The 12,711-nt window shown below is 42.1% G+C and overlaps 2 protein-coding genes across 9 annotated transcripts in view; one reads left to right on the top strand and one right to left on the bottom strand.

Moving 5' to 3' along the window:
• Positions 1–12,711, top strand: part of CHLSN (cholesin) — a 72,304-nt gene that overhangs the window by 38,942 nt on the left and 20,651 nt on the right. The window lies entirely within an intron of this gene.
• The window catches only part of GPR146 (G protein-coupled receptor 146), a 31,521-nt gene that overhangs the window by 10,813 nt on the left and 7,997 nt on the right, over positions 1–12,711 (bottom strand). Inside the window, exon 2 of the mRNA XM_026704382.2 lies at positions 2,338–2,459. The gene's annotated coding sequence lies outside the window, so the exon portion shown is untranslated. The remainder of the gene's footprint in view (positions 1–2,337; positions 2,460–12,711) is intronic.

Below are 12,711 nucleotides of genomic sequence, written 5' to 3'. Positions count from 1 at the left end.
GGTCTCAGAAAATCAACTGTCTCCTTGCTTTCTTCACTCTCGGTCCCACTATAGATGAGGAAAAATGTGGATTCCCTCTAATCCACAGATGACAGAGAGCAAAACGGGGATTTTTTTTGGATTGGGTTAGTGCTTGGGTGGGACCTTACCAAGAAATAACTGGGACATGGACTCGACTGAGAAGTCTAAAAAAAAAAAAAAATCACACAAGAAGGCAACTTCTGTTAGCGTTGTTGTTGCCAAGAAATGATTTATTGGACATATTTCATGAGCCAAGCTAGAGACCACCTCCTTATAATTGGGGGCTGCACCAAGCGTCTGGATGTTTGTGTTAATGCTATCTCTTTTTCTCTCTCGTGCAACCCCTGGCCAGTCGTATATTCTTTGGTTTATTTCCATATATGGCCTTTAGGAAGCATCTTCAGGAGCAGCCCTTAAATCTCTCCGAAGATCAATCGTCTGCCTTGACAATTTCCTACGATTCCACCCCGTTCTTAATCGTTAATGGAGCCGAAGCGTAATGTCATTATATTTCAGCATGTGCTGCCCGCCCGCCTGCCTGCCTGTGTTAGTACAGGATCGTGTTTAGCGGGATCCACCTCATGCGCCTCTAAAGGAGTGGAAGATAAATGCCCAGGGTGCTTTTTGATCTCCTTTCTCAGTTGGGAAATTTGAGTTTTCCACAGTTGTGCAAGGGGAATGGTTTTAAGGCTCACCGGAGCCTCCAAGGTGCAGATAATTGCTTTAGGGTGGCTTGCAGGCTGAGGAGAACCGTCTGGAAGCCTCCGCTGGAAAATTGATTGAGTAAAATCCCTTGTCTGGTATCAGTACTGAATAAATCTGCATTAAGGATCTTCTGCCTTGAATTTTTTCCAAGTGGGAAAAGAGGGGATGATGAGCCTTTGAAAGGAAAGCCCTAGAAAGGTGGCTAGCAAAGAGGCTGAAACCTCAGACTTAGCGACCGGAATTGAGCCAACACCCCTGTTGCTAAGCGAGATGGGTTGTTAAGGGACCTTTCCCCCATTTTATGACCTTTCTTGCCACCGTTGTTAAGGGAGGCACTGAGGTTGTTAAGTGAACCTTGACTTTGCTTGCCCGAAGGTCGCAAAAGGGGATCACATGACCCCAGGACATTGCAACCGTCATAAGTACATGCCAGTTGCCAAGTGTCCAAGTTTTTAATCACGTGACCACGCAGATTCTGCAGCAGTCATAAGTATGGGAAAAAATGGTCATAAGTCACTTTTTTTTCAGTGCCGCTGTAGCTTTGAACAAACTAAACGAATGGTTGTAAGTCAAGAGCTACCTCTACTTACTGCCATGTGGGATTTGCGCAAGTTGAGGATCTTTATCTGGGAATTGGCTCGGATAATTGCATGGACTTTGGCTGCTAACCTATTTATTTCAGCCACTGCATCTCTAATGTGGGAGAAGCAGAATGGAAAACTCATCGGGGGAAAATAATGGTTAATTCAGGTAATTTTGAAAGCAACCATTTCTCATGGAACAACCGGCCTCCGGAAGTTGTGAATTCTCCAACACTGGAAGGTTCCAAGAAGAGATTGGATAACCATTTGTCTGAAATGGTATAGGGTTTCCTGCCTAAGCAGGGGGATGGACTAGAAGACCTCCAAGGCCCCATTCCAGCTCTGTTCTTCTGACATGAGACCGTATCTTTTAAGAGAATAAAAACGACCAACCTGCAGGCAAGTGGATCTAATTTTTTCTCTCTCTACCTCTACGATTTAATAGGCCGGCCGTAATCTGGGATGTTTATCTTCCATTTTCTTTGGAGGGGGGAGGAGCCAAGAGATTTTGGTGACTTCCAGATCTAAGGTGGCTTCCAATATCCTCTGGCTGCAGAAGGGAGCAGTGTTTGAATTAGGATGCTGCTCCATCGTTCCGGCATTTGCAAGGCAGCTTAGAAGCACTTCATAAAAACAAACTCTCAGATTAAAAAAAGGAAATAAATCCCCTGGTGCCGTTTTCCTGGGCCCTGAGTTCCGGTGTGTCACGTGAGCCACAAAGGAAAAATAATTACATTAAGCGCAGAGATATCGTTGGATTTGCAGCACGAGTTTTGCCTGGGGGAAAAAAATGCTATTAAGGAAGCTGATTTAAGATTACTAAGGATTTACTTGGTGCTCGGATCGCTATATTCCCCGTTTTGGAAAAGCTCACCCATGCCACGGCCTCCTTTTGCATCGTGCATCACACAGCAGTTCTCCTTTCCGCCCTTCTGCACGTGCAGGCTTAACTAATAATTAGGGTCCCTGGGGAGGAAGGGGGGTTATTTTTAACAGAAAAGTTTGCCAAACGAATCCACCGGACACTCACCTGGCAAGCATCGCCATGCTTCACAGCGATGGGATCCAGCGACTCCTTAGTCTCAGGTGGGAACATTTTTGCTTCTCCGGATGCAACTCTGCAGTTTAGCCTCAGTTGTGGGTGTCGCGTAGCTGTGGAAGGTGAACAACAACAGAGCTTAAGGGACGGGAGGCTGACTCCACCACCACCTCGGCAGTTCTTCCTGGCACCAAATTTGATATATTCACATGACCTCCCCCTGCACGTAATTCCCAACCTAATAATCCTTTAAGCTCCGGCCACGTTTTGCAATTGGTCTCTCTACCAAAACCAGGTCTCTTGCGGAGAAATAACTCCCGTGGTTAAGTCAGGAGGGGAAAGGGACATTAATTTAATTGCAGCATCTGATTACGGCTCTAAAGCTGATCGAGCGACAGTGAAACGAGAAGGATGAAAACGGGCTGCATGTTCAAAGGACAAGAGACCGTGAGCTTTTCTAGCAGAGTGGAATCCCATCCTGACTTGCCTGTCCCCAAAGTTCGTGAAATGAAGTAGTTCGATATCGAAGAATGAAAATGAACCATCTTCTTCTTCTTTTTTAATTGATTGATTACCTGTTTAATTATTGACTGTTATAGCTGCCATTGCATAAGAAGGGAGATTATAAAAGAAGAAAAATGAAAGAAAGAGAGAGGAAGGAAGGAAGGAAGGAAGGAAGGAAGGAAGGAAGGAAGGAAGGAAGGAAGGAAAAGAAAGGGAAGGAAGGAAGGAAAAGAAAGGGAAGGAAGGAAGGAAGGAAGGCAAAGTAAGAGAAGGAAGGAAGGAAGGAAGGAAGGAAAATAGACTATTTTCAAAGGACAGGAACGGTTAACTTTTGTGAGGCAGAGGAGTCATATTCTTGCTGATTGGTGACAAAATAAAGTAAGTTTATGAAACACCGCAACTCTACGTCAAATGATGAAAATGGACTTCCTTGAAAAGGCCAGGAGCTTTTAACCCTTCTAGCTGAATTGAATAATATTCTTGGTTTGCCCCAAAATAATAATAATAAAAAAGATTACCAAATAAAGCAGCTGAATATCAAATGATGAAAAGGAATCTATTTAAAGGACAGGACCTCTTAACTCTTCCAACACTTATTCTTGCTTGCTTAATAAAATAAGTTGATGAAGTAAAGGAGCTGAATGATGAAAATGGATATAGACAGAGGACCAGGACAGTCAACTCTTCTAGGAGACCTGAATAATATTCTTGTTTATTTGTCACAAAACAGAGCATGTTTATGAAATGATGCGACTTAATACCAAAGTAGGGGAAAAACAGTAACAACCTATCAAACAATAAACCAAACAGTTTTCAAGCTAGCAAAAAAACAACAACCCCAAAACATCCTGCAATCTGTATATATCATCAGTTTGGAGATTTCAACATTGTTTCCATCCAACTTTCATAGATGGGGAGGTGAAAATAGACACTTGTCAATCAGTTGACATTGGTTTTGTTTAGCTGCATGATAGGAGAGCCTATGAGGATGCTACGATTGTCGTAAGTGTGAAAAACGGTCATAAGACAACTTTTTCAGTGCTGTGTTAATTTTGAACTGTCACTAAACGAACTTTTGTAAGTTGAGGGCTATCTGTATAGTTTAGTTAAGTTTAATTTATTGTCCTTGCACCTCGTAGAACGAAATCAAGCACCATCTTCAGTGCACATCCTGACCATGAAAATAAACACAAACACACATCCTTCACACTCCACACATTGAATTGAAAAACCCCCGATATTGCATGAATATTGCACTATACAGTATAATTCAACAGAGTTAGTTACTTCCCTGTGATAGAAGCTGGTTTTCGGCCTATTTGTCCTTGTTTTTATTATTATCCTGTACCGTCTGCCAGATGGTAATAGTTCAAAAAAAAAAAGGGTGCCCAGGATGAGATGGATTTTTAATAAGAATGTTTTGAACTTTCTTAAGGCAGCAGGAGCTATAAATCTCTTCCAAAGAGGGGAGAGGGCAACCCATGACCCTCTGGGCAATGGCATTCACCCTCTGGAGCGCTGTCCTATCTGCCATGGTGCAATTGGCAAACCCTACAGAGGTGCAGTGAGTTAAGATGCTCTCTATGGTGCAGCGGTAGAAGGTCACCAGCAGTTTTCCATCCGGTTGTTGTTTCCTGGGAAGCCTCAGGTAGTATAATCTCTGCTGGGCCCTTTTGACCAGGGCTGCAATGTGAGCCCCCCCAGGTCAGGTCCTCTTTTAGGGTAATAGCCAGAAACTTAAAACTGGCCACTTGCTCCACTCGGTTTCCATTGATAAGCAAGGGCTGGAGGTCTGATCTGTTCCTTCTATAGTCCAATACACACACACACACACATGATTTCTTTTTGGTTACACTGAATTTGCATCGGAGCAGTTTAAATGTTGCTACGCATTCTGTCCTATAGGCAACATCGGCAGTGTGGCAACACCTCAGCTTCAGTTTATTCACGTAAACCTTAATTATAATCAGATAAGCTTTTAGGCATCTTAATATATATAGGAGTATGTCTCTCTCTATGTACACCCTCTTACTGCACTTCAAAATTACAGACAGATTTTAAACATTGCCCAACAAGGCCATGGCACCATATTTTGAAATCGGCACATTAGCGCAGAAGATGCCAACAAAAGATGTTCTTTTACCAGGTTGATGCCACCACGAATCAATTAGGCTTTGAAATGTATTAAGGTAGTATTATTAGTCTCCGTCTAAGCTGATCTCCTTTATGCAGATGCTTTTCAAACGCAGCTGAAGGCATGGATGTCTTTCGTAGGACAGGCAGTTTTCTATTTTGCAAAGCACTAGAAGGCAGGATAAAAAGCAATGGATGGAAACTAACCCAGGAGAGAAGCAACCTAGAATTAAGGAGGAATTTCCTGACAGGACAATTTAACCCGTGGAACAGCTTACCACTAGAAGTTGTGGGTGCTTCACCACTGGAGGTTCTTAAGAAGAGATTGGACACCATTTGTCTAAAATGATACAGGATCTCCTTGATCAGGGGGTTGGACTAGAAGACCTCCAAGGTCCCTTCCAACTCTTATTATTCTGTATTCTAGTCTGTATGCTGTGAACTAGCAACATCACACGTTTGACGTGGTTTTTACATGCTTTCACTGGTAAAGTTTTGCTCTGTTTTTTTAAAAAATAAACCAGCATAGAAAAACAGGATTGTTTACCTTTAGAATTGTTAGTAGAAAAACATTCAGATTATTTCGGAGGATTTCTTGCATGAATAATTTGTGTAAATTTCCCTCCAAAATTACATGTAGCGGAAGTTTAAATTCCTTTATGTCTCTGTAAACTCCAACAGAACATCCTACAGCAACGTTTCTCAACTTTTTGGCAATTTTATGGATGTACGGATTTCAACTCCCAGCAGGGCTGGGGAATTCTGGGAGTTGAAGTCCGCACATCATAAACTGGTCCAAGTTGAGAAACACTGCTCTGTGGGATTTGCAGCTCTCTTGCAACAGAGAAACGTTATTATAAGAGGAGGACATTTGCAATAGAGTGTCTTTTAATAATAAAAATTAAAATAGCCTTTTAATGGTGCCGCTCCATTGCTTTCTCCCCACGACAGCAGGCGCCTTTAAAGGATTTCAGTCCTTTTTCTCACCTGCTGTGTAGAGTCCTGGAAGAGGACTAGACGCCTCCAACCCAAGGAACATGTGCAAATCACATGATTTTTGCAAGCCAGCAAAGGATTAAGGCCAAGAAGGGATCTCCCGAGTGTAGAAAACCGAGGATGGAGTTTGCAGGCCCAGTTTCACCTTTCCTCTCCTTGCAACCGCTTAATGGTTATTTTATTTTATTACACCCCTGATGAAATGCTGCCATTGCATGAGATTAAAACCTCCAAGACGTGTCCACTCAGCAAGATGGTTTGATTCCAGGGATCAGCAGAGACGTTGGCGTTGCAGGTTGGGAAGAGCTAAAGGAAAACTTGTGAATCCAGAAATCCTGGTCGGGAACTTCGCTTCATCTAGAAACTCTTGGCAAGCACTTAGTTGGCTCTCTCTGTGTGTGCTAAATCCACACAGGGTGTAAAGAAATAGTACAAGCGGTCCTTGACCTACGGCCACAGTGGAGCCCAACATTTCCGTTGCTGTTCTGACCAAACCCTTTTCCAATAAGACAAACAATAACCAAAGGGAACACAAACCTTTCAATGAGTCTTATGAATCCCTGGTTAAAAGGCTGCTGCAAACTAGTTAATTAGCATAAACCTCGCCAAAACTGTACGAGACTGCCAAGAATCACAGATAAGAAATATTTCACAACACAAGAGTCTTCCAATACCGACTTAAGATACTGTAATGTCCACGAGGCTGAGTTTCAAAACATCTTTGCTTCCTGCAAAGGACATTCGCTTCACAGCTGCCTTTTATCTTCTTGAAGGAGGGGCCATTACCTTGCAGTCTTACACCTGAGTCGCCCATGCTGTTGCAACTGCTCTTTCCTGTGAGCAACCCTGCGTGCACATGCACTTGGCACAGGCTCCTCGGGAACCTCCTCATCGCTGCTGCCAGCCCCCACAATCTCTGAAGGCAGCAGTCCACTCCCCGATGGTCCTGGCCCCTCATCTGAGTCCTCGCTCTCCTCAGCCGTGCACACCTGCTGGTGGCTAACCACAACAGTTGTTAAGCCAGACAACTATGAAGTGAATTTTGCCTCACTTCAGCGGTCCTTCCTTGCCACCGTTGTTAAGCGAATCCTTGCAGTGGTTCAGTTAGTAACATAGTCATTAAGTGAATCCAACTTCCCTCTCGACGTTGATTGTCACAAGAAGGGGATTGCGTGACCCTACCTGGGATGCTGCAACCGTCATAAAGACGCGTCAGTTGCCGAGCATCCGATTTTAGATCCTGGGGCCATGGAGAGATGCTACAATGGTCGTAAGTGTGAAAAAAATGACACTGCGTCACTTTTTTCACTGCCTTGTCACTTCGAACAGCCACTGAACGAATGGTTGTAAGTCGAGGACTACCGGCATTGAAATGCTGCTGATCTGAGACCTCCAAATGATTCACTTAGGGACTGTTGGAAGTTAACAGCAGCCCTACCACCAGCGACACTGAACAACCATCACAGCAGCTCCGCGATCACACAACCAGAGTTTGGGTGTTTAGCAACTGTCACATAGTTATGACGGTTGCCGCATCCTGGGGGAGTCATTGTTGACCTCCCCAGCTGGCTTCAAAGCCCAGATTCACTTAGTGAACATTCGATTCACTTAACAATTGGCAGGCATCCGCCTAACGATTATTGCAAAAAATATGTCATAAACTCAGGCCTTGCTTAGTCACGGAAACTCTGGGTCTCACTTTGTGGCTGTAAGTCTGAGGACCACCCACCGTGTGTGCTGCCCAATTCTCAGTGAGCGAACAGCGACGTTTTACTTGGGCCCTGGTATCATTGCCACCCCTCTTATCTTAACTTTTGCATTCCTTGGTGCAATTAAGCATAGCGTTCATCCTCGGAGAGGAAGAAGGACAAATATTTAAACCTTGACAGTCACAAAAAGTTTCCACCCATGATTTAAACGTCTTCCGGATTTAAACGAGGAGATTTATTTTCAACTAATGAAAATATTCCAAATGGGAAACGCGGCAAGGTTCGCACTGCAGTCCACTGGCGATGAGTCACAAGTGGTTTAAAATGCCCGCCTGCTCATTTCACTTGTGAATTCACACCTTGTGTGAACACTCGCCGAAACCTGCCTTCTCGTCCCAGGTATTGTTAACCTGATCAGCATGGAGCTCTCTATACCGTCTTTCGAAATATAATCCTTCTTGTAATTATAGATCATTTTGTCAATATTGTGTCATCAGATAGTAATCTATTTTAAATACAAAACTACATATTTGCGATATTAGCACAACAGATTGTCCATATAGAGCATTTTAAATAGTTACGAATTCCAAATTTTACTTCATTATAAAAAAATTTTTTTAAAAAAATACACAAACATAAACACCCTAATGGTTAAGAGTTAACATATACTTTCAAATGCCACTTGGAGTAATTTAAGGTGTGCAAAAAGAGAACATTTAATGCATGCAATAAAAATCTGTTTTTGATTATTATTTTTTATGACACAGAATACAAATAAACTGCAGTGGGCGGCCCTCCCCTTTAAAAGAAAATTATTTTTTTTTGCGAGACAAAAGTTATCGGGGACAAACGGGGATTTTTATTTGACACCAGCAGCTGACTTTGGACTAATTTTAATTCTTGGCTTTCACCAGCTGCAGTTGTTGTGGAAAGTCAAATTGAAATGCAAAAAAGAGAAAGAGGGAGAGAGAGGGAAGTTCTTGGATATTTTGTCTGTATACGCATGTGTGTGCATGTTTGTCAGTTTCTCACACACACATACACACACATAGACACACACACAAGTATTGTTGGTAGGAAGCAAGGCCATCTTATTTGCATTTGAAACATGGATATATTAATTACCCTTCTCCTCTTCGAAGCTGTGAGATCCAAACAAACAAAGGTTCAAACATTTGGGGGCAGTGTGAGGCCATGGATAGTTTGCAACTTGCAAATACACCATTTCAGTTTGAGAATCCTTCCTTCCCTCCTTCAGCTGCCCACATGCCTTAGAGATACAGCAGCCCTTGACATACGACTTACAGTTGAGCCCAAAGTTTCCGTCACTAAGTGAGACACATGAGTGGCCCATTTTTTTTACAGTGAATCACTGCAGTGGTCAGTTGGTCAAGCTAGAATCTGGCTTCCCCATTGACTTTGTCAGACGGTCACAAAAAGGGGTCGAGTGACCCTGCAGACCATCATAAATAAGAGTCAACTGTGTAATTAAAAAAATAAACCAGTCTTCAGTCTCTTCTTTCGTTGCCGTTGCAACTGTACACAGTCAATAAAGAAATGGTTGTAAATCGCATATTGTAATCAATCCCGCCCCCATTGGCAAGTGACCCAATTCGACGTCGACATCGCATGCCTGTTTGGAAGTCAACATTTCGATCCTGGGTTGAGTGGCAAGCCACCCCAAAGTCTCTTTCTGCACTAAGACTTAACCCCATCCTGCTTGCTGTGTTCCGTTTGCAAATATTTGGTAAGAAAAGTAAATACAGAATCTTAAACCTATTGAATCTATTGTTTCACGGCTGCAGGTGAGACATCAATTCCAAAGTGTCTCTCACAGCGATACATCCCTTCCTACCCCACCTCAGTAGAATTAAACATTGACTTAGCTCCTGGGTTGCCTTGTTCCTCATAAGTAATGCTGTTAGTGTTATTTATTCTCCATATTAATAATCCCCCTATGTTCACTTTTAGCGGAAAGATTCTTGTAAATCTGCAGTATTAATGTTGCTTGTAACTTCCCATCCTTTTTTTTTTGCCCTTTTCTTTCTTTATATGCCACGTGGAGACAAACCCAAATTATACAGTGTTAAAAGAATCCTCTTCTTCTTTTTATGTCGGTATAAAGAATCATACCTTTATTTTCCATATACAAGTATTTGCAGCCCCTGAATAACCCTATTGCCACAATTTAAACACATCTGGATTTATTCATTCATTCATTCATTCAATCATTCAAGTTGTGTAGCTTCCCATCTCAAACACGTGACTCGGAGCAATGAACAATGCTCAAATCAAACTTTAACTTATTTGCAGGATTTCCTGTACTGTAATTGTTAGTTAAATCTTGGCTTGACGTTTTCCTTCTCCAGGATCTGCAACCTAGAAATGCAAATAAGTGGTGTGGTTCAACATAGCTGTATATATTGAAATATATACATAGAAATAAAGGTACACAAGGATGTGATGTTTGGAATGTATTCGTGCATATTTTGGTGTACGTTCTGGGGTGTGTTTGCATATATATATTCATATTCAATATATAATCACACGTATGATATGGACGATTATATTAGCCAAATAAATAAGTGGTGATTTCAGCCCTGCGAAGGAGGAAATTACTCAGTGGAAGGAAGAAAGGAAGCCCCTTAACCTTCCTTCCTTCCCTTAACCTTCCTTCTTTCCTTCCTTCCTTCCTTCCTTCCTTCCTTCCTTCCTTCCTTCCTTCCTTCCCTTAACCTTCCCTCTTTCCTTCCTTCCCTTAGTCTTCCTTCCCTCCTTCCCTTAACGTTCCCTCCTTCCTTCCTTCCTTCCTTCCTTCCTTCCTTCCTTCCTTCCCTTAACCTTCCTTCGATTAATCAACCTTCCTTCCTTCCTTCCTTCCTTCCTTCCTTCCTTCCTTCCTTCCTTCCTTCCTTCCTTCCTTCCTTCCTTCCTTCCTTCCTTCCTTCCTTCCTTCCTTCCCTTAACCTTCCTTCTTTCCTTCCCTTAACCTTCCTTCCATTAATCAACCTTCCTTCCTTCCTTCCTTCCTTCCTTCCTTCCTTCCTTGTAACCACCTTGTCACATTCACATTCAATCTCATCTCGGCCGCGTTCAGACCTTCCTCCCAACCCCACAAGGAGACTGCGAAGATCCTTCCAATTTGATGCACAAAATACACGTCGTGCAGCCAGGAACTGTGTAAAATAACGTAGAGGAGCTTTGAAGTCAAAAATGGCATTTTTCCCAGCCGGGATGCTCCGTGCCAGAAGTCATTCACTCGGCTGGGTGAAGTTGGCTTTTCATAACCCAATCCATAGCTTGGAAAAGCCGGTCTTTTAACGACCCAAACCCGGCGTGTTTCAGCGAAGGGGGGATATAACAAGCCCCTTTGTTGAGAACAGAGGGGCATTCACCCTTTTGCCTCCCCTCTTTGCAAAAGTAGAAAATTGCCACTGTTTTTACTCTCCTGGCACTCGGAAGCCCTTCTTGATAAATGCAAGCTTTGGCATCGGGGGCCCGGACTCAATGATGCGCTTTGTACGGCGTTTGAATTCTCCATATTGTCCATTGACATATTTTTCTATGCGTAGCAAAACTGAGCGCGTTTATATTTGCAGCTGAGTACAGTAAATTGTGTATGTGTAAGGGTCCCCCCCCCCCCGCCCCAATATGAGCTGGGCAGATGCTTCTAAACTTCGGTTTGCTTTCTGCTGTTTGTACACATTAACCGTGGGAAAACCCTTTTGGAAGGGAGGTTGTGGAAACGTGGAAACCGGGGTTTATTGGAGGAAGTTGCTCTGACCGGAAGCTTTTGAATAATAATAATAATAATAATAATAATAATAATAATAATAATAATAATAATAATAATAATAACAACAACAACAACAACAACAACAACAACACAATAATAATAAGTATTATTAGTATTAGTATTTATCTTTTCTTTTATGGACACTGAGAGCATTTGCACCAAGACAAATTCCTTGGCCAATAAAGAATTCTATTCTAATTCTAATTCTATTTCTATTCTAATTCTTTTTTATTCTATTCTATTCTACTCTACTCTACTCTTCTCTACTCTACTCTACTCTTCTCTACTCTCTATTCTCTTCTCTATTCTATTCTATTTTCTATTCTCTTTTCTATATTCTATTCTCTTCTATTTTCTCTTCTCTTCTCTATTCTCTTCTATTTTCCATTCTATTCTATTCCATTGTAAAATTTATTAGCTGCCCGTCTTACCCCAAGGTAACTTTTCGTCCTTTTTTAATCGACAGATTTGAATGATTCATGGCGCCAGGAAGCAGGCCTATGTTATGGGTTGCATTGAATACCTAAAAATTCTTGGCTTATTTTTTTCATTTCTTGTTTTATTTTTATCTCTGAGTAAATGAGTATAATGCTATTTTCATTCCCCTCATAGGAGAATCCTATGAAAAGGGCAGTTATTGAAAATCATGGCTTTTCTGAGATGATTCAGCAAACAGTGAAGCTATATGCAAAAATGTGGAATATTTGCCAATGCGGTCAATCCCTCAGAGAGGCTGTCAGGGAAACAGACGCTCTGTTTTTTCAATATTTTTAGAACGAACGGCCGTATTTCTGAAGCAGATCATGTTCAGAGGAATCCGCGTGGGTGCAAGCAATTTTTGAAAATGATTATTCTAAGTCCCAAGCCATTTAAATCTTCCTAACGCAAAATGTCATCAAATTGAGTGCCAGGATTGATTGATTGATTGATTGATTGATTGATTGATTAAATTTATTTGCTGCTGATCTCCTAACGAAACAATTCTGGGCGGCTTGCAGCATAAAGTAGAAATTGCAAAAGGTTCACGTGGCAAAATTCTGAATTATTTCTGTCCAGATTTAACTTCCTTAGTAGGTAGGTAGTCTTCAATTTACAGCCTGCCCTTCGCAGTCATAAGTTGTGACAAGTCGTAAAACAGCTCCGTTGCCGCGTTTGTGGGTATCCAGTCGTGGCGTTGCTTCCTTGCAAATTAACCACCCCCAAAACGCCACTTCTGTTCAAGTCTCA

This window comes from Pseudonaja textilis, chromosome 14, assembly GCF_049901715.1.
Source record: "Pseudonaja textilis isolate UNSWEBS1 chromosome 14, rPseTex1.2, whole genome shotgun sequence".
Classification (NCBI taxonomy): Eukaryota; Metazoa; Chordata; class Lepidosauria; order Squamata; family Elapidae; genus Pseudonaja; species Pseudonaja textilis.
This window is presented reverse-complemented; position numbering and strand designations above follow the sequence as displayed.